At 47.6% G+C, this 26789-nt stretch overlaps 1 long non-coding RNA gene across 1 annotated transcript; it reads left to right on the forward strand.

Moving 5' to 3' along the window:
* On the forward strand, positions 1-26789 carry LOC132244730 (uncharacterized). The gene is made up of 3 exons (XR_009456474.1): positions 1-163; positions 22666-22754; positions 24887-26789. It is a non-coding gene; the product is annotated as an uncharacterized LOC132244730 (long non-coding RNA).

A 26789-nucleotide genomic window follows, 5' to 3' on the forward strand; every position in this document is an offset into this window, starting at 1 on the left:
GATGGGGAGGGGAGCCCCTCAGCCAACCCACAGAGAGATGAGCAAAGTCCACCAGAACTGCTGGGAGTCATGAACTACCTGAAAGGGGATTGCAGTCCTGAGGAGGGGAGGAGGCAAGAATTTCCACAGGGGAAAAAGGGTCCTTTCTTTTTATTGATCAAAGGTAAGCCCCACAACGAAGTGGGGGAATGACCCCCATTGTGATAGAGGGAGTTAAGGGCCCCCATTCACCAGGGGGTGGCTTCATGCTTACTGGGTCTTGCTAGCCATGTGGCCTAGAGAAGAGAAATAACATTTCTTATGGTAACCTTCTCTTTTCCCTGGTATCTTTCCTTCTTTTGGGCATAATTGCTGTATCATTGTTGATGTCCTTGTTCCTTATATTGTTGGGACCCTTGCTGTCAACTTGTTTACTTAATATTGTATTATGAGATGATTATAAGATGCTTTATTTAGCCTGCTAGCGGGCCTGCTAGTGCCTCCCCTACTCAATACTTGCTTTCATTGTATTGGTTACCTGTATGTATTGAATCTTATTAGTGTAATCTCACTTATGTATGTTTAGTCTATTGTTTCAATCCCTGCCAGGTTTTATCTGTGGACCTATTGTCTAACCCATGTTTTACCATCAAGTGCTCCCTTGCCTGCCACCTGGAGGGCCCTGCTGAGGGTAGGGATTGTACACTAACTTTTAGTTAGTTACTTTTAACTCTTTGGAAGACCAAAGAGGGTCAAGGCCTATGCTGATATAGGGCTGATATAGGACCTCCATCTGCCATACCCAGCTGAGATTGCCTGGGTTTACATTTAATAAGATTTACTGTTTTTGTAAAGTTATATTTGTACATAGTGTGTGTGTGTATGTATACACACACACACACACACACACACACACGTACATGTTTTATATGCTGATTGACACTGTACTGTAAAATTAAATCTGTAAATAGTTAAACATCATTGGGAGTCTCTGGTCTCTGCTCTGCTCTGTAGGGAGGGAGATAAATTAGCCTGAAGCTAGGCAGGTCACGCTTCCCTAGCACACTCACACCCACTAACATTCCTTCAATCGAAGAGGGGGTTCCAGCTGCGTACCACCCAGACTACACGATACATCTCTGATTTAGCCAGTCTATAAAGCTGAAAATCTACCTTGCCTTCCGATCACTCTTGCCATTGAGAATTTGCCTGCTTTTGTCGGTGCCAATTCCAGAAGTGAAGCAGTGAGGCTGCTCTGCTTATATCTTGGACATAGCACTCAATGCCTGGGGGGGGTCTAGTGTGTTCAAGACATGTGCTCTGAGTGCATGCTCATCACCTCAGTTCCAAGATGGACACCTGGGGATCAGGAGTGGGAGGGATGTCCTTTTTCACCCAGCAGTGCAACAGCTTTCTGCTACCATTATGTGGACAATTTAGGGCTGTACGAAACAGCACCATTTTGTTTCAACTTCTGTTTTGCCGTTTCAATGGGACAGTGTTTCATTTCAAGTTTCATTTTGTTTCTAAACCACTGCTCCATTTTGTTTCATGGAAACCGTTTAGCTGTTTCAACACTGTTTCAACATTTCGCCCATAGTCTATAATGGGGAAAGCACAAAACTGCCTATAACTTTGTCAGTTCTTGCTTGAGTCAGATGAAGCTTGCAGAGGTGGTAGCCCCTGCTGACACTATGAATTGTGACATGTTTCAGGGAGATAGGTACAGGGGGTTTCTGGGAAACTGCACCTCAAAGTCTTAAAAGCAAAATGTGTCACATGTGCGTGTTAAGCCACAGCAGGGTGAAAACTATAGGGATGGTAGCCCCTGCCCAGGCCACAATGCCTGCCAAGTTTCAAGGAGATAGGTGCAGGGGTTTCTGAGAAACTGCACCTAGACTGAAGGACTCTGAAAAAAGAAATCTTCATGGAAAAACTCAGCGAAAAGATGGAACAAGAATGTGAGAGGAAACTATGGGTGTGATACAAAGTACATGGATTTGGCTGGGTCTCCAGGGTATGTCCACTAGGTCTGTGCGAAATTTCACCGGCTGTTTCGTTTCTACGCTGTTTTGACTGGTTTCGAGCTCAAAACAGTGAAATCAACATGCAACAAAGGGCTTCAAAACAGCCTCAAAACGAAACAAAGGCTGTCGAAACATTTAGAAAGTTTTGAAACGTTTTGAGTTTTGAAACTCAAGCTATGCTTGCCTGCAGGGAAACAGAAAGTAAGGAGAGGGAGGGAGAAGATGGGGGAAAGAGTGCTCTCATATTAACTGTGTGCAGCTGACCAGTGACTGTCATCCTTCCCTGAGGTCCCTTCCAATCCCAGTGCTCTGGGGGAGGGATGGGAAAACAGCATAAAAGGCATTGTGGTAGCAGGGTCCTGCAGGAGGGCCATGATCTCCTGGTAGCCCCCTTTCCATGCCAAGTCGGCCCAAGGCTTCCTCAATTCTCGCCCGCCACGTCTTTGCTGTTTAGTATAAAGTTGGGAGACTGCCTACGACTCCCTGGGCATGGTTAGCCAGGACCTCTGTCCCCGTGTGTTCCGGGACCCCCTGGGGTCTCCCAGGATGATGGGTGCTCCCCAGGCACCCTAGCCTTATGGGCTATGCGTGGCTCCTACCAACCCCTAATACCACGCCCCAAGCCTCGCAGATGTACCAGACGTTGGACTGTCAACCTGAACGCCTGCCTGCTCTCTCGGGCCTTCTCTGTATACTTGCCCTCTCTCTCAGGCCTTCCCTAACATCACCCCACTTGTGGCTCCTGGTGTACCCCTTTTCTGGGCTCTCTCTCTCTCTAGTCTACTTCCTTTGGGGCTCTAGATATGCCCCCTCCGGGCTCTCTCTAAAATACGTCCCTCCTCGGGACTCTTGTCCACTCTAGGACTTCTTATCAGGCCACTGGTCTTTTAGGCCCACCGCACTGCTTCCCCTTTCCTAGACGCTGTGCTGCTACCCCCTTTTTCCCAGGGTCACCGCAGCACTGCCCTTCTTCTGGGTTTTCCTGCAGTGCAGGCCTGTCACCGGGTCCACCACGCCCGTCCTGGGCTTCTTAAATACTGCCCCTCTCTAGGGCTTCCCAATCTGGCCCCTCTTGGGCTTCTCACATATGGCCCCCTTTTGGGCCTCTCAGTCATTGCCCAACTTGGTCCCAGAGAGGGGACCATTGCAAGGCCCTTCTGGGCCCCGCTGGGCTCCTTAATAATACTACCCCCTTTTGGGGCTCTCTATGCCTATGCTGGGCTCTTAAAAGTGCCTCTCCCTGGGGCTGGGGTCTATGCACGCCACAAGTGACACCCTTACTGGCATCAGGGTCCTCACGGTCCAACATGAGGCCCCTTTAAGGCTACTGCGCCCTTCCCAGGCGCTGGGTCCCCCACTCCTATGGGGCCCCTATGAGGACACTGCATCCTCCTCAGGCACTGGGGCCCCACCCCTCTGGGGTCCCTATGAGACCTCCTCCAACCCCTAATAGCCTCTCCCAAACCACCAGTATAATACACAACACCAAAGCAAAACAAGCCCCTAGGCTATAACTTAACGTAAGCCGCCTGGCTATAACTTAGCATCATTGCTCAAGCCTCCAGAGCTATCGTGAGCTATACTTGCAATCAGGCTTCTACCTATAACTTGACTAAATGAGCTCCTACCTCTCCAGCTGCTGGCAGGGAGCTGCCAGGCTGGCTTCAGCCCTGGGTTTTATAAGGGCCAGGCCCTGCCTCCTTCTGGCCAGCTAACACAGATTAGTTGCTCTGGCAACCCGCAGCTGTGCTCGTTACCCTGGCCACCCTCAGCTGGGCTGGTTATGTTCTGCCAGGGCTCTCTCTCCCTGGCAGTCTCTACTCCCTAGGAGCAGGCACTGAGGTGCCCTGCGACAGGCATCATTATTTGTACTGCCCTGCTTTCTGTCACCCATGTTACAAGGTTTGCTTGTCAGCAGCCTAAAGTTGCACAAGGGAGCTGCTGACAAGCAAAACTCATGACATGGGTGACTGTGTGTGTGTTAAGGCACAGTGAGTTGAAAACTGCAGGCATGCAAGCCCCTGCTGAGGCCATTAAGCCTGCCAGGTTTCAAGGAGATAAATGCAGGGGCTTCTGGGAAACTGTACTTTAGGCAGCTGACAAGCAAAACTCATGACATGGGTGACAGAAAGCAGGGCAGTACAAACAATGATGCCTTTTATGCTGTTTTCCCATCCCTTCCCCCAGAGCACTGGGATTGGAAGGGACCTCAGGGAAGGATGACAGTCACTGGTCAGCTGCACACAGTTAATATGAGAGCACTCCTTCCCCCATCTTCTCCCTCCCTCTCCTTACTTTCTGTTTCTCTGCAGGCAAGCATAGCTTGAGTTTCAAAACTCAAAACGTTTCAAAACTTTCAAAATGTTTTGACTGCCTTTGTTTCATTTTGAGGCTGTTTTGAAGCCCTTTGTTGCATGTTGATTTCACTGTTTTGAGCTCGAAACAAGTCAAAACAGCGTAGAAATGAAACAGCCGGTGAAATTTCACGCAGATCTAGTGGACGTATCCTGGAGACCCAGCCAAATCCATGTACTTTGTATCACACCTGTAGTTTCCTCTCACATTCCTGTTCCATCTTTTAGCTGAGTGTTTCCATGAAGATTTCCTTTTTCAGAGTCCTTCAGTCTAGTAGGTCAAGGAGCACTACCCTGCTGAGTGTCAGACAGAACATAAACGACCACTTAGATGAAAGCATAGTCAACACCTAGCAGAAGACCTGTCAAGACCTCCTATAGTACAACATTCCTGATGTATGACCTTGGATGTGTCCCCTCTTTGCCATTACCTTTGTCTGTTTACTTTGTGCATCTGTCAGACCAGAGCTGTCTCTCACCCTGCGTCCATGCAGCTCCATGGAGCCCCTGATCTCAGTTGTGGCCTCTCAGCACTATAATAATAAGATGGATTTTCTGTCTGGCAACTACCTCCTTCATGTCCTTGCAGATGAAAGAGTATTTTAAATGTAAGAGGAAACAAGAGTGCCACAAACATCTTGAGGGAAAAGGGATGATAGAGTAGCATTTTCTTTTTCTCATCAAGGTTACTCAAATGTCATAATAAAAAATCTGGGTTGGATTTGTGCAGGCATGTGACTGCATGTGTCCATGCCTTTCAACACATACATTTATGCCTGTAGCTGTTCTGGCATTTTCCAATGAACGTAGGTATCAGTACGTGTATTGGTATGTTCCTCCAGGTGCCTGTTGGAGTTTGATTGTATGTGCTTGCAGCTGGTGGCATGTTTGAGCATGTCTGATGAGCATGTGTGTGTAAGTGCAACTAAGACCAGCCATTGCTTGGCATGGTTTAGATTCTGCCTTCAGCAGAGGATTGCAAAGTGTAGCAGAGCAGTTCTATTCCTGGGGATATCACGATGCACACAACAGAGCAGGCTGCTGCTATGTTGAATGTGGCAATGCAATCAGCCATCACCGTGACGCTGGCTGTTTTTGAGCCCCGCTGCAAAGACCACTGCTGCTGCAGGCACCCCCTCCCTAGTTGCACTACTGTAGAATTGGATTGGATGCTCTCCTGAAATCCCATCCATCCCTATCTCCCTACAATTCTGCACCTATGAATGTGTGCGTTCAGGTATGTGTGGGGGCATATGTGTGATCCTAATAAGGCAACATCTCATAATGCCAAGCCAAGCCCTTCTCAATGATTATCTGCAATAGAAAATAGTTGCACAAGGGCTTTGCGAATTGCCTTTCACTGGGGGAGCTGAGGTCTCCTCCATATGACCCAAGATTGCTTTAAACATTTGAAGTTTCTACCTTCCTGGATGCTTACCACAGTGCTGAAGCTGGTGTCTCCAAGAACATCTCAGGAGACAACACTTCAAGTAATTAGCAGTGGATGATTTTCCTGAGCCTGTTCCCTTAGGAAAAACAATGAGATGTTTATTAGCAAATCTGCCAGGCAGAGACATCTCAGCACAGAGCTTACCAGGTTCCAAGTACCATAGCGAGGAGCGCGGCCCAGCTGCCCATCCCCAGAAGTATCCTTGGGAGGGAGTGAGACACAGAGTTGCCACACCTCCATACACCCCACTGGCTCTGTGGTGTAGTCATTTTGGTGGAATGATGCCACTGGCAAATTATAACACATGCTTCTATGCCAGCTTGGTCAGCTCTGCTGCCTCATGCAGGGAACAGAAGGTGCCAAGCCTCCACCCATTTCCCCTTCCACCTCCATGCCTTGTTTCAGGGAGCATCAGTGAATAGATGGTGCCTGCCTAGTACGGCTGTGCGAATCTTCAGGTGCTGATTCGATTCAGAGGAGATTCAGCCCGATTCGGTGGCCGAATTTCTGAATCCGAATTGTATCAGGGGACCAATTTAAAGGTCTGAATCGATTCAAAGCTCTCTGAATCTTCGACAAAGATTCGGGGAGCTTTGATGATTTGGCTAGTCCCCGGTGGCTGCAGCAGGGAGCTGCAGCCACTCCGAGCTGGTAAGTACTAGAGGTGGGGAAGAGGGGGCTGGGGAAGTGGGGAGGGGATCATGGGGAACCCCAGCCCCCCCCGGCCCCCGCCTGCTTGGCTACTGCCGAATCTCCGAATCAGATTTGGCCAAATCAAATCAGGACAGTGATTCAAATCACCAAATCGAATCACTGTCCCCCGAATCAGCTGAATCTGAAGCAAATACTAGTCTCTTCACACAGGCCTACTGTCTAGCCTTGGGTACTCAAACCTGTACTCTAGATTATAGGAGGTCATCAGAGACTTCCTACTGGATCAAAATCTCTCTGCTGACATAACTAAAGGCCATATTGTGCCTTGCACTAACACATTTTTTGTATGTTTGTAGGTACACGTAGGTGTTTGAATATGTGTGCATGTGTAGAAGTATATGTGCAAACATGTTAACATGCCTGCATGCATGGGTGTGTACACGTCTGTTTGCATATATATATATATATATATATATATATATATATATATATATATATACATTTGTACATGCAGGTGTGAATGTTTAAATGCGTGGGGGTATATATATGTGTTAAAGCCTCTGTGTGTGCGTGGGTGGGAGAAGAGAGAACGGCAGCAGGAGGAGCAGAAGGTAAAATGCTGTATAGAGTCCTACTGAGAGCCTGTGGGAACTCGTGAAGGCATTTCTGTCCTGCTGTTAAATGTACCTACTTGCTAAAACTCACAAATCCTAAAAATATCATAAGCTGCCAAACCCATCACACTATTAAATTGCTGCCCTCATGTCAAATGGCTGAGGAAATAAGAGAGGCACCAAGCAGGAGCTGCTGCAGACACAAACCTATTGAATAGCACAGCTGGAACACAATCAGTGGAGACTGGCGATGGACTCAAGGGGGGGCAGAATCCTAGCAGTAGCACAGGGCAAGATCCTGCCATCTGCCTTATACTGAGGCAGACCCATTGCTTTCTTCATGTTGCCAGTGTTTCTGCCCTGTGAGTGGGCAGGGTCATCTTGATCATATGGGGCAGAATTTGGGCAGCAGAGTCACTGGGCAGATCCTAGTGCTGGGTGGACAGTGCCAAGAGCAGGAGCCCACGGATCTCACTGGGTGTGTCTACATCACCGTTTACATGTGCAGATGTGTACTGCACAGTAATTTACTCTAATCATGAGTACTGCAAATGCAAGTAGCAAATTTACTTTCGATTACTTGCTGCATAGTTGCCTACATGTAGACTCCTGACTGGGAGAAAATGTGCTCCTGATCAGACAGGCAGCAGGGGGCAGGAAATTTCTCCCTGCCCCAGGAACTGCCTGCTGCTGGGGTGGGCTCCACCACTGGAAGCCAGGCACGGACTATGTCCTCCCTGCCCAGGCAGCAGGGAACTCAGCCTCCACTTCGTGATCAGGGAGTGGGTGGCTAGCAGTTCCTTATCTCCCAGCCAGAGCCCTGTGGTCATAGAGCCCACACTGGGAGATCCTTATCTCCCAGCCTGAGCCCTCAGTTGTGGGGCCCGGGCTAGGAGATAAGGATCTCTCAGTCTGGACCCTGCAATGATGGAGCTTGGGCTGGGAGATAAGGACGTCCCAGCCCTGGCCCTGGTGATCATGGAGCAGGGGCTGGGAGATCCCTGTTGCCAGGGTAGGGGGACATTTTCCCTGCCTGGGCTCTGGTGGCGAAGCCCGCCCCGACATCAGGCAGCTGTTGGGGGTAAGGAGCAATGTCCCAGCCCCTGCCAGGAGACAGCTGTTGCCTGGCCCTGTGCTCCCTGCTAGCACCCAGGGGGAGCCTAGAGCTCCCCCTGGCTGCTGCAGGGGCCTGATACAGGGCTGCAAGGAGCAGGAGCAGTCTACTGCTAGGAGCAGCAAATCTGCTTCCGTGTCCCTGCACATGTAGACACATACCTGGGACAGTTTACTGCTCCCAGATTATTTGCACATTTAGACACCCCTACTGTTGTTGATCAGAAACCAGGGCGACCCGCTATCAACAGTCTTAGGTAGCAGAGCTCTTCCCACTCAGTATAAGCCTCATGCGGCTGGAACCAAGTAAGGAAACTGGATGCATAACAGAGCAACTGCAAGGGGCTCAACATTCACACAGCTCCAGGGCCTTTGCTGGAATCTGACTTCCCGCAGAAAAAGGCACCTGGATTTCACCTCCCTTCTTAAACAATGGGGGAAACAATGCTCCCTTTCTCTTATTCTTTGTCTGTTTAGGTCTTGATTCCAGAAAACACTGAAGCCCAAGCTTTAACAATTGCTTTCAATGAGACTTAAGCAGATACTTCAATATGTAGATTCAAGGGCTCAATGCCTGCAGGGACCATGATGATCATCTGTAGCCAGAGGTATAGGGATATGAGTGTACCTGACTAGTGAATTTCAGCCAATATGATTTAGATGCCTTAAAGAATCCAGTACCTGGTAAGACCTCCTGCATAGCACAGGCAGGACCATCACCAAAGGGGTTCCTGCACCCAGCTTTTACTTAATAGTGCAGCATCTGGTGCTTTGACTGTAAGATCTGAGGGACCACCTCTACTTGGGTGGATGCACCACCCAGCACAATGGTGCCCTGATCTGTGTTGGAGCACCTACATGCTACTACAAAAGAAATCAGCCAGAAAGTGATTTGTCTGGGCTGGACAGGCAGGCACCACTTCCCTCACTAGCCCAACAGACTGATTTGGCAGTGGAGCCATTCTGTTCACAGGATGGTGCATGACACACCCTCATCCTACATGTGATTTATCCTCACCCTGTGGGTGGGAGGTTTCTCTTTCAGGAGGAGCCCCTTCACCTACAGCTGGATGTCTCATCTCCAGGTATCCACAGCCTCATTGCTATCCTTCCCTTGACACACCCAGCTCCACACCACACAAGAAGCTGTTCAGCCATTGCAGGGACTCACAGGGAAGCAGCAGTCATCTGCTCAGCATTGTTTCTCTGTGAACCAGACTATGACTCTAGAAACTGTTTTTTGCGTGCTACTTAGTAGGAGTATGCGAAGCAGGCCCTATTTGATTCGGATTCGGCCCAAATCAGGGACAAAGATGTGATTTGTTGATTCAGATCGCTGCCCCTGATTCAGTTCAGTCGAATCGGAATCTGAAGATTCGATGCTGCAGCGATTCGGACACAGACGCAGCTTTAAATGTTTTTTCTACATACCTTGAGGTACCAGCATGGCTCATGATTACTGCAATCCTGGGGTAGATGGAGCGTCCCACAGGAGTGCGTGGGGCCCTCCACATGATTGGTGGTGGACCAGAAGTACTTCCAGTCCACTTCCGGGTCTGCTGGGGAGCATGTGGGAGGACCCCGGCTGCCCCCCCCCCAGACCCAGGAGGCACCAGTTGCCAAGCTAAGGGAGGGGGAGGTCACACGCTCCTTGGTGGACCCAGAAGTGGACTGGAAGTGCTTCTGGCCTGCGCTTCTGTGAGATGCTCCGTGCACCCCAGCATCACAGTATTCATGAGCTCCTGCTCCCCTGAGATATGTAGAAAAAACATTTAAAGCTGTGTCTATGTCTGAATCGCCAAAAATGTCCAAATCTCTCAGAATCGATTCGGAGGGTTCCGATTCAAGATTAAAGGGTCCTCTGATTTGATTCAGATTTAGAGATTCAGCTACTGAATCGGGTTGAATCTCCACCAAATTGAATCAGGGATGGAAGCTTTACACAGCCCTACTACTTAGCTTTGACAACCTGACCCTGGGACCAGGATTCCAGATCATGCCTAATATTTGGCCTTGACAAATGGAGCCCTATGACACCAAAAATGCTGTTCCCATGGGAACATCCCCCTTAGTGAGCAACAGAAAGGAACAACCAGACTAAGAAAAAAAAACAGCAAACATAGGCCATGTCAGCCAAAACTGTCTCTAATAAGAATATTTCCCACTACATGTAGGATTCTACATATCCTACCTTAGATCTTGCTTTCCAGCTCAGCTCTCTCCAGACTCTTTAGCTCTTAGATGTATACTTACATAGCATAGATAAAGGGCTGAGTGCATGGGACATATGTATCATCCAGCACTCTTTAGTCTTTAGGTGGGTGTTTGTTGTTTTCTTGGCATTCAGAGTTATTCTCTCTCACTCACATTTTATTTTCTTAAGAGTTATCTCTTTCTCCCCTTCATTTTCCTCTAATGAAACTCCACCTACTGGACACCTGCTAAGATGGAGGAGTGCATAAGCACAGATCAGGTGTGTGTATTAGTTTCAACAAGTTTCCTAGGATCAATACTCTTCAAGTGCAGTGGAAAGATTTAGTATCTGAGGTGTAGTTTGCATGGCTCTGTCCGTGGAACTGCAGTCATGGAACCACAACATAGGCCTTAGCTAGTGCATGTGGCATGATGCTGTTCTTAGGGCCTCATACAGCAGAAGTAGGTACTATAAGTTAAACCTTGCCAGCCCTAAGCTGTTTGGGGTAGGAACTTTTTCTTGATATATGTATGTGCAGTGCCTGACACAATGGAAACCTGGTCTTGGGTTGGGACTTTCTATTGTAAATGATAGAAACTACTAATAACAAAGTGAAATGAGGGACTACACAATAACTAAATATCAGGGAGTGAGTGACTGCCATCTGTGGTAGAGTAGATCCAGATATTTTTGTATGGCCCCTGTGACATAACATCTGAGGACCTTGCCAGCTTTGAAGCAGTCTGTTTCTATAAGTCTCATGCCCTGCTAAATAGCAGGTGATTTTACATGTGCCCAGCAGCAATAAATGCTTTTAAACACTGTTTATTGGAAAAGCATTGATCTTGGCTAAGAAACACTCAATTATCACAGCATAGGTTCCTCCTGCTTCAAACAATTATCCATTGATTAGAATCTAGATGCACACATCTCCCCATTCCCTAACATAACGGCAGAGCCACTAATAGAATTTATGGTCACATCAGCTAATAACCAAACCCTAATAAAGCAGGAGTGAAAGCAGCCAGTGCCTGATTGAAAGTCACTAATCTGATATGATGGACTTGCTTGGAGGGAGGGAAACATCAAGGCAGCTTTCAGCTCCCCTGGCAACCCACTTACAAGGATGTTCAGGAGGGGAGGTGGGGGGGAGAGCATGATGGCTCAGAAAGGAGAACTTCCACTTCAAAGGCAACTCAAAGGCTCTGCTGCTGTGCTGAGGTGGATGAGCCTAATCCACCTGCAGAGAAAATAGCCTAGAGCTCTTCTAGAAAGTAACCCTTGCACTCCCTCTAGTATGAACCTCAGCCAAAGCAAACAGATCTTGTCAGTTACTAACCCTGATCCACTTTGCATTCTGGTCTGACAGCACCCACCTTACCCCAGCCCAGTGACCCCTGCATTCTGAGTCACTACTATGTGCATGTTTGCTGTAAGGAGCAGGTTTTTGGTTATTTTGAATTACTTCAGCTCTATTCATCCAAATTTATCCCAGATTACCAAGAGTTCATTTTATGGAGATTCAATAGCCAAGAAGTCACTTAATGTAGACAGATGCAAAATTCATAGGATATGATATCGTGGGGAAGACCATGTCAGTTCATCAAAATTCTGCCAAATACATGGGCCTTATCTGGGAGCATCTGTGCTTTCTATTGAGTTCTAAGAAAAGCTGATGCTGCTCCAGGAGTGGCAGATGAACATGTTTAATAAGAGAGGGGGACTGGTGACTCCTGAGCCGGGGGGGAGGAGGCACTTGCCCCCCCAGCAGTCAGCAACCAGGGGTGGGCAATTATTTCAGGTGGAGGGGCGTGCCTCGCCCCCTGGTCGCTATCTTGGGACTGAAAGTCCTGCCCCTAACCTTTGACCTTTGCCACCGGAAGTCCTTCCCCTTGTCCCTGGAAGTACTCCTTTGGGGAAGAGGGTTTGCCAACTTAGGGGGAAAAAATTATATACTAAAAATCAAACACCCATAATAATATATTTTAATTTAATTTTAAAAATATATTTTTGTCCTGATTTGAATGTGTTTGTGCTGTATGTTTAGAAGTGTTTGCATAATAGCTCAAAATGCAGTCTTACTCGTATATTGTGTGGGGTGTGCAGGAGTGTCGGGGGGTATGAGTGGGGTTTGTGGGGGGCTGTGGTTGGGTGGGTAGGGGGGTTTGTGTGGATGTGTGGATGTGTGTGTGTGTGTGTGTGGGTATGGTATTGCAGGTATGGATGTGGGCATGGGAGCCACGTGGTACACAGTGACCGGCAGGTGGGCAAGAAAGCAGGGAAAGTGGGGGTGGGTGCAGGGGACAATGGAAGTGAGAGGCATGTGGGAGCATGGGACCCATGCCAGTGTCCTGGGGCCAGCACCGGTGGGACCCAGAGCAGGGCAGTATGAGCATGGGGCATGGGCTGGCAGGGGTCTATGTTAGGGGTTCCCAACCTTTTTATACTATGGACCTGCCAACTATCTAATTTACATCTTTAAATTTAATTTACATGTTTCTATTTAATTTTTAGGGGGGGTGCAGAATTGAAAGGATCAGATTGGGTTGGGACACCAGGGAACCCTGCAAGGGAGGGGACTGCACAGGCAGTGGCCTGGAGGACCCAGCTGGGGCTGCCAGGAAAATGGGACTTTGCTACCTTTCCTAGGAGCAAGCAGCAGAGCTGCCTCCCCATCCTCCACCCCAGGCATTTCCCTGCCCAGATGCCCCTGCTCCCAGCCTCGAGTGGGGCTGGGGGGTCCTGCCTGACCTGGCCATGGCCCCAGTACCTAGTGCGCAGACAGCACCTTGCTGGGCACGGCCACGGTGGCAGAAGTGGGATGGGGTGCACAGAGCCAGCTGCCTCCCTCCTGGGGCTGCTCTGCTGCCCACATGTGACTGCTGGCAGTGGAAGACATGGCCTAGAAGCCAACCCACTGAGCTTCAGCCTGGTGGTTAGGAACCCCTGGTCTATGGAGCTGGGCTGGGCTGCACCAGCAGAAAGAGAGGCGAGCTGGCCTGGCTCCATAGAGAGAGGCAGGACAGCCCCATGTGGGGTCTGACCAGCTGCAGCAGGAAGCACTGGCCACAGGCGGGTGGGGGGGTGCGTCTTTTGCTCCATACTGAGCACCAGTTTGTTCCCTGCTACCACTGCTCAGTCCAGATGGGCAAGTGCAGGGCATACAGGGTTGGGGATGCCTGCACTTGTCCCCACCTGTACTGCAGGGCTGGGGTAGGTGGGACTGGGAGTTAGCAGGCACACGGAAGCCAGCAGTAGCTCGATGGGAGTGTGGGGCCTGCGCTGGTGTCCTAGGGCCCAGAGCGGGGCAGCAGGAATGCAGAAGTTCCAGCCGGCAGGGGCTCTATGGAGACTGGCCAGCTCCCCTCTCTGCTGGTGCAGTCCAGCCCAGCTCCATAGGCCCCTGCCAGCCCACACCCAGCACTTCTTCCACCCTGCTCTGGGTCCCGCCGGTGCTGGTTCCACACTTCCGCATACCTTCTCACTTCCACTTCCCCTGCCCGTGCTGCTGCTTTCCCCACTTTCCTGCCTGACCCCCCAGCCCTTCTTACCCGAATTTCCCACTTCAGCACATGGAGGCAAGAACTTCCCCGCAGTCCCAGGCCAGAATCCCATGCTAGGTAGAGGCTTCTGCCTGGTGGGGTTGGGGCCGGGCAAGCCATGCTGTTGCAGGAGCCTGCTGAGACTTCCCCTGGGTCCTACTGCCCAGGCTCCTCTTGCCCCTATGTCCTGTTATTTTTGACAGGCAGAGAGGGGCAGATAAATATTAATTTTCCAAATTGTTTAGGGGCCCCGTGGGCCAGATAGAATGGCCTGGCAGGCCAGATGTGGCCTGCGGGCTTCATTTTGCCCACCACTGAAATAAATGTTCCAGGAAAACTGACTAAGCCTATGGGCATATAAACAATATAACTCAGAGTAAGAGAGGGTGTGGCTTTCCTGTGTGTCAGCTGCTCTGCAGTAACTGTCTGTGTGCACACTCTTATTCTTAAAAATTAGCACATGGGAAGTTCTTGTGAGAAGGATCATATTCAGTAAAATTATTTCACCCTGAAGTAAGTTGATTATATATCCATAACCTGTGAAACTAACTTCCCAGACAAATGGGGGCAAATCACAACCCCTTTGGGATACATTGCAGTCCCTTCCAATCTGGGAGTGTCTACATGTTCATTAGTGCGCATTTAGTTTAGTACCTGTTGTGGCAGGCCAGTAAGGGGTTCTCCTGCACTGAGCCACCCACCTCACTGTGCCCAACCATCTTCCAGGTTCCAAGTGCTTCCCTGGGAGTGCCTCACATCTGGCCAACCCCCTTCTTGGAGTATACCTGCTAGCCTGGGGGTAGAGCTGTCACCACCCAGGGTCTGGTCTGATCCAGATGCTGTGCCCCCTGGGAAACACAGGCCTAGTCATCTTCAAGGGTACTCGACTCACTTAAAAAACTTGGGTTGCTTCCCTCATTTGGAAGCACAAATAGTGGTCTCCCTTAGTCAGCCAAACCAAGGGGACCCCAAGGCATAAGCTAGACCCACTCCCAATAAGTCTCCCACGCTAGGTACAAAGGAAAACTTTATTGGTTACAAGGAGTAGGGTTGGAATAGGGTACAGGGTAAAGCAATATCAGAGAAATCCCATAGAGCAAACAGGGTGGCTGGGGTAGCCTTTGATTACGCATCTGAGTTACTGCAAGCTATATATCTTGTTAAATCTCTAGTAGCTTACTTACAAGTATCATCCAGAGGCAGGTGGAGATTCCCTCTGGAGGCAAGCAGTTCATTGGTCATGAGTTTCCAGAGAGATCAAGTTCCAGATGGACAAGCTCTTCTCTCTGAGTTTTCATCATGGCTACTGCCCGTTCTCCTGGGCTGTCCTTAACTTATATACCCCTTATGACATCATTTACCTGGTCTGATGGAGGCCAGCACCTGTTGGCTGCCAGCCAACCAATTTGAAATGCATCACTGGTTGCTGGGCAGACTGGCAGAGTCTCTAGAACACTAGGGAGCCCAAGTCCCTTACCCAGGTATGTGATGCCAGTCACGTAGGGAGAGGGAGCAGGTTTCCCCCCTCCCTCAGGAATGTATCCAACTCAGGTTACCTAAAGAGATAGGGTAGGGCGTGTACCCTCTGCAAGGCCCATACTAACTGAATTGTCACAGAGCAGAGTTTTTGGGGAGAGACAGAGGTGACATTCTCCCACACCTGTAATAACAGGTACTAAAGTTGGCACTACTGCACATTAGCTCAGATGAATGCTAGACCTGTATGAAGCTTCGGTCCCTGATTCGATTCAGTAGAGATTTGGCCCAATTTGGTGGCTGAATCTCTGAATCCAAATCAAATCAGGAGACCCTTTAATCTCTCTGAATCAAATTGGAACCCTCCAAATCGATTCAGAGAGATTCAGAAAGATTCAGCAATTCAAACATAGACACAGCTTTAAATGTTTTTTCTACATAACTCTAGGTACCAGGTGGCTCATGAATACTGTGATGCTGGGGTACACTGAGTGTCCCACAGGAGTGCAGGGGGCTCCCCAGTGCGCTCAGCAGCAGACCCAGAAGTAGACCAGAGGCGCTTTAAATCCACTTCTGGGTCCCACCTGCACCGCTTTGGCTCAGTGACTGGTGCCTTCTAGGTCATGGGTGGCACCCGGGGTCCCCCATGGCCAATCGCTGAGCTAGGGGAGTGTGTGTGTGGGGGGGGGGGGGTCCAGGCACTCCCTGGCGGACCTGGAATTGGACCGGTTCATTGCTGAGCATGCAGGGGGCGGGGGGGAGGACGCACTCCTGTGGGATGCTTCATCCTCCCCAGCATCGCAGCATTCATGAGTCATTCCTGGTACCTCAAGGTATGTAGAAAAAACATTTAAAGCTGTGTCTAAGGCCAAATCGACGATTCTCCGAATCAGCATCCAATCTTCAGATTTGAATTCGGCCAAATTAAATTGGGGACAGTGATACAAATCAATTAATCGAATCACTGTCTCTGATTCAGGCTGAATCCAAATCCAAATTGAATATGGCCTGCTTCACCCACCCCTACTAAACACTTACGTGACATTAATGCACATTAGACTAAATCTACCGTGCATTAGCACATAAACATGGGTTTTGCCAGATACATTAATGTGAGGTAGAATTATTTTTCTGTGCATTAAGCATCTTATGTAGATCCACCCTCTGAGAACCCCACTGCCTGCCTTGACACTTCCCCAAGTAGGACTTATCAAGGAGGTAGACGGAGGTGAGCCTTCTACCTCACTGAGGTTTGTTGGCTCTGGATTTAGGATCCAAATGCCTTGTTCCAGATGCCTTGTTCCCACCCTCAGACCGTCCACAACCTTTTCATTTGATAATAGGCAAATTTATTCATACACAGTGATAACAGAAAAGAAACAATACAAACAACCAAGCAGTTCTATATATCTACCAAATCCTAGGGCTGTCATTATAGTCAGAATGCATCTGGCCAGGATGCAGTGGTCACTCTGAGGCTCTCTTAAGTGTCAGATGTCAGCATGTCAGCAGCCTGGAGGTGGGATGTTTAGACCCCCTCCCATCTCCCAGTGGGGTGGATGAGACACCAGAGGGGCTGGTGGTGTGCCCTTGTCCATAGTGGCATTGGGACCCTCCCAGGGGACCCCTCTCAGGGAGGAGGAGGATCCGGGTGGGACCCTTTGTTACACTCAAGTCTCTGCTTTTGTATTCGCCTGCCCTCCTGATGACTCTTGATCTGTAGCTGATGCTGGTTGGTCTCTCTGTGTTCATCACACATCCACGTAGCTCATCACATGCACACATACTTTTCTGGGCATTATCCTAATTTGGTCTGTTCCCCCAAAACTAGGACTCAGGTTCCCCAGTTTGGGGATTTTGTTAGCTGGTGCCACCTTTTCTCATGTTATGGAACAGTACATGCCCCCAGTTTCTCAGACTGCGTGTTGTGCATTGGCCTTGTTGTCTTAGACAGTCTGTCTGCTTCAAAGGCTGTGCGAAACTGTGTGTGTGACACCCAGGTTTTCAAAATCAATTAACCCCTGCTGCCACTCCTGAACTATTCGCATGCATATATATATATATATATATATATATATATATATATATACACACCTATAAGCCAATTCCCCAAAAGCAAACTTTTAAATACCATTCTTAAACCATCAAGGTTGACCAGCTTAAGCAATGAGGAGTCCACCTCTTTCCATTGGTGATTATTTCATAGCCTTATGGGTCTTAGTGTCACTGCCTGGAATCCCTTGGAGTTTCCTTGCAATGTCCAAAAGACTACTCTTTTCTCTATTTTGAGGACCCTCCATTAGAGTGACAAGGATTTTCAAGAGTGTACTGCAAACCTATTGCTGAGGGCAGCTCATTACCATTACCCTCCCAAAGGATAGCTATTCCAGTCAGCTCTCCCTGAACAGGTTCCACTGCTTTAAAGCAGGCCAGGCCCTTGATTTCAACCACTGTGCATCAGTCTCTCCCTGGCACATCGCTCTGCCTCCCCACTCCTATTGCCTCTCTGTAGAAGTTCACTCGAGATCTGAGAAACGATCTGTAACAAGTAGAAATGCTGGCGGGGGAGAGAGCAGGGGGAAGGGAAACCCACCAAAAAGATGTCAACATATGTTTGGGAATGAGACCCAAGCTGAGCTATAAACAATTCCTGTGTCCCTTGCTCGCTTTTTTGAAATGATACCCACTGTGCATGTGTACATGCACTTCCAACATCTGAGCGCAAACATTAAACAGCAACTGCAGCAAATCAATAGATTGCTAATTAGTGTTTGGAAACATAGAAGCACTGCAGGAGTCTCCAGCTAAATGGGAGGGCATTAGAGACTTCATTTAGGCTTGAGAAATAGTTGTGTTTTCAGGAAATGCACTGAGAAACGGAGTGGAGGGGTTGTGTATGTGTGTGACTAGCAGGCTTTGATTGATTTCACACTTTCTAAAGTTGAGGAAATGGGTTAGCGGGGCTGCCCGCTAAATGACCCTGGAGAGAGGCTGGGTTGATAGGAAATGCTTCAAGTCCTTCCCTCTGAAAGGCCCTGCATTCCCTTTGGATCCCTAAGTCTTCCTGCCAGTACATTATGCAAGGCGGAAGTGCTCTCAAGCAATTAAAACATTGAGGACTCAGAAGAGCTAGGTTCAAATCCCAGCTCTGCCACAGGTTCTTTGTGCATGCCTAGACAAGTTATTTAATTTTCTGGGCCTCAGCTCCCCATCTATAACATCTATATATTAGTGACGTTTCATTTTAACCACGGGAAAATGTAGACTTGGGGTTACTTTTTAAATCCAAAAATCAGGGATTTTTTTTTATTAGAGAAAACCAGGATCCCTGGTGATGACTGTGAAAGCTTGGCTGGACCTACACATGAAATTTAAATGACCAAATTAAAATAACAGTGCATCTTGCCCAAGAATGCAAGATCATGTCTGGGACCATGCAAAAGAGAGCAATCCCAATTGCTTTCATCTCCTGTGCTAGTTGCAAAAGTACCCAATTCTTTTATTATGCTAAACCATTCATAAATAACTGCATACTCCTACGTGACTATATCCTTGTTGACACATTCCCCCTTGATCAAATTATATTTCTCAGAATAGGCATTCAGTGTCTATCTGGTGTTTTGTAAATGTCTCCACAGACTACCATCATGCAAACTATTGTAAATGTAACCTCTGCCCCATTTTTAAAATAACTACCTAAAGTATGGTGTCCTGTCATCAATGCCCCAAGGTATTCCATTCAGTCAATCAAGATACATCTTCAGTTAATCAAAACCCATCCTACCTGATTAAAATGCAAACTCCGAACTTATCAAAAGCTTTCAAAAACAAGTTTCACACCTGCACATCCAAAAACAGGATCCTCACAGTTAGTAATTATAACGTGATGGTCCCTTCCTACCCACTTTGTTTGGACTTTAATTAACTAACTATCAAAAAGGAATGTTTTGAAGCTATACAGTTAAACAGTATAAGAACAAAACGGAGTTGCCAGCAAAGTGCATGCAATCCAGGAGAGACAGAGAAATCATTCTGCACCCAGACATTCACCTCCCAAGCAACAGATCCACACTCAGTAAAGGCTGACAAGACTGAAAACCACTTCCTGCCTGCATCCTTCCTGCTTAAGATACCAGGACTTTTAAGATAGCTTATTTACTGAATGTGGGAAAAGAGTCTCTTTCATTCATTGAGTTTTATAGCTTGTGCATGGTATTGTTATTAAAGCCTATCTGCTATTAACTAAATGAGTTGTCATGTCAATCCTTAATTGCACTAGGTTTAAATCCCATTTTTTACTGTAATAGAGGGAGACCCTGGCACACGCTTACCTGAAGTACACCAGGCTGCAGCCCCTTCACTGCCTCCTCCAGAATTTTGTGTTGAGGTTCTTGTTGTACTGCTTCATTCACCTTTTTATTTGTACGCTCCCCATCCATGGCCCCACCAAGTCCTGGGACAGTCTGGTCAACCTCCTTCTGACCCTGGTCAAGCTAGCCATCTATCTCACCAGCAGATTGTGTTTGCTGTGGAGAAATGTGGGGAAAATGTGGATTTTTCTCCTTTAAAGGAGAAAAATGCAGGAAACTATGGACTTCCCCTTTCAGGCTGGCAGAGCTCCCTCCTGCAAGGGGCTGCTTGGGGCTGTGGGGAGTGCGAGGAGGACAATCATACTCAGGGGGTGCCATGTGCATGTGTGCATGTATATATCCACATGGCAGCCAGGCAGCATGGTGGAGAGCAGCTCTCACACCTCCTCACAGGTAGGTCTATGGGGAGGCATAGGTAAGCTGTCAGGGGTGAGGGGGCGCATAGATGAGGTGTGGAGGTAGGGAGGGCATAAGTGAGGCATCAGGGAGGTGTGGGAGGTGGGGCATATGCCCCCCCCCCCCCCGATTTCTGCACCCATAGCAGGCATGGAGCTGCAGCCTGGCCAGATCGTCACAGGCATGTGCCACCTCCATGGCCTAGTGGGTGGGACTCAGTGTGGGAGGGTGGAGCAGTGTGGCACACTCATTGCTGCCACTGCCACTGCCACCACCACCAGGACCCCCACCATGTCCACTGCATGGCCAGCAGCATGAGGAGTAAAGGACCAGAGTGGGTGGGGCATGTTGGCCTCTCCTCCTCCCACAGCCAGCCGCTCACATGCCAACCTGCAGCTCTACCCTAGAGAGGAGGTGGGGTAGGGGGCAGTGCAGGTGGCCTGAGAGGAGTGGCAGTGGCAGCCGGGCCATGGCAGCAGGGTAGAACTGCAGCCCAGCGTGTAAGTGGCTGGTGGTGGGAGAAGGTGAGGGCAGTACATCCCCCACCCCCATCCATTACTCCCTGCACTGCTGGTGGAATGGCTATTTAGGGGGTCCCAGTGGCAGTGGCAATGAGTCTCACTGTCCCGTTTCACCCTCCTGCATCTGTTCCCACCCACAGGGTTGTGGAGGCAGCTTCTGCCCATGCTGGCCTGGCCAACCTGCAGCTCCATGCCCTGCTGTGGATGCAGAAATCCAGGGGTGCATGCCTCCCATGCCACCCTGACGTATTGCCTATGGCATGGGCTATTGTTAGGCATCCCCCCCACCCCCACCCCATGCACCCCTGCCCTGTCCCACACACTGTGGGGCTGGGGAACAGGGATGGGGGGCTGCAGGTCGGGAGTGAGGGGCACCAGCAGGGTTGCAGGGGCTGTGGGTCAGGAGTGAGTTTACACTGACATATCAGGGATTTCATGCTCAGCACCACAAAGCAGCAGGGGAGACAGCCATAGCTGGACCCATGTCCTAGTGACTGATGTGGGCAGGGAGAGCTCTGATTTTCCATGATAAAAAAAGGCTAAATCAAATGCCAAAATATATGGGCATTTAGAATTTATTTTATTATAATGATCGAGGTACTGGTAGGCTTCCAAAGTGCTTGAAAATTGTAAATCTATCAGTAAAACATTGCTTTCAACTGATACTTGTATATATATACTATATATATAGTGGCATTTCATTTTAATCACTGAAAAACTTGGATTTTGGAGAGTTTTAATTAGAAAACTTCCATTTTTTATCAGAGAATTTTGGATTTTTAAACAGAGAAAGCCAGGATCCCTGCTCACCACGAAGAAGGCCCTGGCCAAGAAGACCCCTAAGGACTGAAGGGTCACTTTTCTGTCCCTTGTCTGCTCACATGTCCAAGCAGAGTATCACTGGGCAGTGACCACTGACTCCTTGGACTCATTCAAGGACCAGTGGGCACTGTCCAATGTGCTCTGCTCAGTGTCCCTGTCCCTCGTCCCCCCCCAGCTCGTTGCACTCGTTTTGAACCTTTGACCTCTACTCCTGTCTCTCTTAGGTTTTTAGTTGTCCCAAAGAATTAATTGTTGCTTTCCAAGTGGCCTTCCTTTTTATAAGGGAGGCTTTTAGTTTCTCTTAGTAGGCACCAGCCTACGATTCCTTCAAGGCAACAAATAGGCCTGTTTAACTGGGGAATGTGGCTGGTGGATTCATACATTTGCAACTCCAGTGACCAATTGCCCAGGAGTGGAGGCCCTATAGGCTATATTATCCTGTCCAAGGAAACTGCTGTAATTGTTCTGCCATGAGCTTTTCCTACAACACTGGGATGGGAATTAGGCTGTTAATAAAGAAGTTCTTAATGTTTTCAAACTGCTACCCCATTATGTGGTAGCACGTGAATATATGTGAGAGAGAGTCTCCTTTCTGACCCCTTCTGTGACCATTCTGAAAGCATAAGAGTTGTTCATCAGACACAGCTACTATTATAGCTCATCAATTTATCCTTCTCCCTTTCTAAAATTTATGGAGCATATTTTCAGGGACCACAATGTAGCTACATCTATTAGGACAAGCTAAGATTCTGGCTTTATTGCTCTACATCCTCCTGCCACAGTCTATCCTGAAGGCTGACATAAGTGAATAAGTTCACTATGCATCATATAAGCATACAGCAGGCATGCACAAAAAAACCTGCAGCTGGGAATAAAAAAGGGGGCAGATTTCAGGTCAGAATCATGAGATAAAGCTACTGCAATAACCCAAGCTGTCAGTCAAATGGCATTTGGCTGCAATGGCTCCATCTTGGCACCTGGAGCCATGAGGAACAGGTGCTATCTGTCAAGGATATTTAACACTGATATCTACATGCCCTGTTCATCATGGCAAGGTCTGGCACTTTGCATCAACATCAAGGGAGCAGGCGAACCTGTAATTAGCTGAATACAAGTCACTGGAGATTCCTGTTAATTGACTTCTCTGTTTTAGCTCTCCAGGTGGATAAGAGAGCATCAGAACAAGCAGGATGTGGCCAATTAATCCAAATACAAGGTCTCCTGCAATTCCATGACTTCAGGGTATGTCTTTTGATATCCAACATGCTTATGGGTGATGTTATGGCTTGTTTCTTTGCCCAGGACAGTCTGGTTTTCTTCAGGTCCAGCTGATAGAGATAAAAAAAACCCCAAGATCTCACTGAGGAGAATGAGAAGGAATCTACCTCCATTGGCACATCAGTCCTTATCTGCTCATAATAGAGGGTGTGTATCTGTTGCCTGCCAATGTCAGAGGCAAAGGGCTCATTGAGACAGTTCTGTGCTTTCACAGCAAGTTTGGTTGCTATTGCCTTTATTCACCAGAATTTCATAGATTTCATAGATTTCTAGGGTTGGAAGAGACCTATTAGATCATTGAGTCTGATCCCCTGCTCTGGGCAGGAAAGAGCGCTGGGATCAAGTAACCCCAGCCAGATGATTTAATTGCCTAATTTAATCTAATTTGTTTAGAGTGTGCTTGGGAGGTTTTGTGGTGCCCTCAGAGCAACCTCAATTCGGGAAATTCTTTAAGCACCTTCTTTAGGTCCTGTGTTTGCATAATTTAATGATACTGGCTGATATGATGAGGCTACTATGCATTTCTCTCTGTGAAAATCGCTGTGTCAAGGATGTCCCTTTGGAGGCATATTGCCCTGATCAATGAGGCCTCTAGCACATACCTACCAGACAAGGGACAATGGGGAACACTTTATTGAATGTGCTTCAAACCAAGAATAAACAGGCTAAGGGCATGGCTGGGCATGAAAGAGTTATTTCTTTCTTCTGCCCTTCTGGCATATGGTGGTTGGAGCAAATAGTGAGAGAAGTTATGAGCCTGTCTAATGTTGGACATTGTATGGACAGAATATGGCAGACAAAGTAGCTGCAGGAAGAGTGTGTATTTGTGTGCACGTATGTGCACACACACACGTGTAGTCATGTCCATGCACATACAGTATGTATAATGGTGTGTATGAATGCATGCATAGGTATGCATACATGTATTTATGTATGTGCATGTACGCATTTGTGCATACAGGCACATATGCTTATGTGGGTACATATATGAGCATATGTGCATATATATGCATGCTTTTACGTTTGTGTGTGTGTATACACACATAAGCATATACAATGTATACATATATGTGCATATGGGCATGTATGTGTGCATGTGTGGATATGCATGTCTGCTCATCTGTATGTGTGTGTGTGGATTGGTATAGGCAGACAAGGTTCCTTGGGTGAATTTGATATCTTTTATTAGACCAACCCAAATGGTTGGAGAATAGTTATTAAGCAAGCTTTCGGGTTCAATAATGCACTTACTAATAGCTTATTATAAGATAGGAATGTGCTGGCTGCATGTTCCTATTGTCTTAGCAGGCAGCGAGCTCCCTCTTGCTATGCGTACATTGCAGCTTGCAGCATGCAAGATCACGTCCTGACATTTTAAAAGCTGAATGACAATCCTTTAGCCTTATTAGTCCTTGCTCTGTCAAGAGAGCAGGGCTATGAAGCTGTTAGCTAAAACACTGACTTCAATAACTGCAGATCACAAACCTAATATTGGCGTTCCCCTAGCAGTGAGCTGAGCATCCCAAAACCTAATTTGGCCTGGTGTTTTCAAGCACGTGCAAAACTAATGTCTATTTGCATTAATCATAGCATTAATTAATCAGCACCTACATCCTTGCCATGCCTCAGACCAAATAAACTGCATTGGAATGGGCCTTCCCAGCAATGCTGTATGCTGGAGTAACTGGGAATGGTCCAACAAGATGACGACTACATTCCACCCCACTGACTTCAGCAGGGCTCCCTGCACTGCATTCTGTCACACCTGCTATGAATAGGCAGGGTGAGTCAATTGTATAGGGTGCTACAATGGGGCATATCTTCTACTGATGTCAGTCAGAACCAAATGTATACTATACATTTTTGAGAAGGAAAACTAATCTGATCTTTGAGATTTCAAAGCCATCTTAAGCACCTGACTCCCATTAAATCTAATGGGAATTTTGTGGCCACAGCCCCCATGGCTTGATTTTTTTCAAATCACCTGTAATTTAATTTCAAGTAAATCTATTGTGTCAGCCTGCACTTTAACTTTAAGTGTTGACAGTTCCTCCCACAGCCTTTCTCAGACTGTGTTTCATTATCTCTGTTACTAGGTGCTACAGTTTCCTTTGCTGCTGAGTGAAAGTAAACCTAATGTTCCTGCATTGGACAGATGGCTTAAGAACCTGTGCAAAGTCTTAGCCACGAGAAAGAAAAAAATGACTAGCTGTTAAGGATGCTACACATGACAGGTATCTGAATGCAGAGCTTCTTTCCATCACCCTTGCTTGGGGAGCTGGATTAGCCCAGCCTCTTGAAAATACTTGAAGCTAATGTGCTTGAAGAACTTTCATCCTCCTTCAAGGCGACCTGTGAAGGATTGTTTAAAAGGAGATGGCTGCCCCTTTATAGCCTTTTCTGTGAGTAGTAAATAGGGTCAGACAGGTGTTTTGTTTTTTTTTATTTCCATTTTTTAAAGGTTGGCAACTCATATTTGTGAAATGGATGCCACATTCTTCTGCAGTATTGACACTGTAAAGAATGTACAGCTGGAGTTGTTCTGAAAGACACTGCACTTTGATACACACACAAAGGGCCAGATTTTATTTCATGTATTAGGTGTCCAAGTTGATCTTATTCTACCTTGTTGGAATCCTTGAAAAACAGTCAATGCAGAAAGGAGAACAGGGTGGCACCTTAGAGAATAATTGGATGGAGAGGCAGGGGCCTTTGTAGGCAACAAACTGTTTCATCAGATGCTATGAATGGACTAGCAGAAATAAAAGTTTTTTATACAGAAGGCAAAGGACCAGGGGAAAGGGATGCTACTAAGAGATGTAACAAGTGGGCTACTTAGATCAATAGAGATGAACAAGGCAGATAATACATGCAGGGACCTGGAGTAAATAGCTATTCTGGTAATGGGATAAGAATCCATAATTTCTGTTGATATCATAGTTAAAATAATCCAGTCTGTGGGCAGACAGGACCTGGTTAACCACCTCTGTGCAAAAGGTGGATGCATCCGCCTCTTCCTTATTGCTTTTCATGATTTATTCCTAAGGCTAAAATAATGGCATACTACTAAAGGAGATGCATTAATATAATTTAAGGACTTGAGCATGGTGGAATAGAATCATTCTTCAGCACCTAAATCAAATAGGACTAGCCCAATGTCTTCTCAAAGATGATGCATGCCTATCTCCCCATTTTTAATCCAAAATGACCAATTAAGACGTCTGGGTGCCAAGATTTGACGTGCGTATTATAAAACTTCATTTGTATACAGAGATGTGTGTGGTGGATTTGTTTCAGCAAATGACTCAATTGCAAAGGCAATATGAGTTGTTGTTATTATTGTAACAGCTGCTGCTGGATTTGCAGCAGGGCTCAGGATCCCTACAAGGGCAGAGCGGGAAAGTTTGTAGAAAGTTGCATAAAGTTGTTGCTTGTAAGAGCATATGCATGTTTTTGATTGGCTCCTGAGGCAGGAGAGGGGAGGGAACTCAGCCAGGCTCAGAGAAGGGAAGGAGCCCCAGGACCACAGAGCTTGGGGAAGAAGTACCCTGCAGCCTGCCTGTGAAGTGAACCTGCCCTTAGTGAAGGGAGAAGACACCCTGATATCTTTTTTCCCTCTGTGAGGCAGAGGGACCTGTGATGAGGAAAAAGGGTGATACCACAGACAGGTGGAGCAGAAGAGAGCTGCTCTTCCCCATGCAAGCTCTAGCAGAGAGCAGGTCTTTCTGGAGCAGCAGCAGCAGCTGTGGCTATTGTGCTGCCAGTGTGAAGGAGAGCTGATGTCTTGTTAACCCTGGGTGCTCCTGCTGAAATTTACTGGAGTCTCAAGGTTTAAGCTGGGGACTTCATTAAGTTTGTACTGAGGGTGTCTTTGATTCAATTTGTATAGGGTGTTTTAGTTCATTGATACCTGCCTTTGACAATTATTGATATCCTGTTCTGCTGTTAACCTCGTTCATATGTTGACTGTTTTGTAAATAATAAACTGTGGAAATAGTT

Source organism: Alligator mississippiensis, chromosome 14 (genome assembly GCF_030867095.1).
Source record: "Alligator mississippiensis isolate rAllMis1 chromosome 14, rAllMis1, whole genome shotgun sequence".
Taxonomy (NCBI): Eukaryota; Metazoa; Chordata; order Crocodylia; family Alligatoridae; genus Alligator; species Alligator mississippiensis.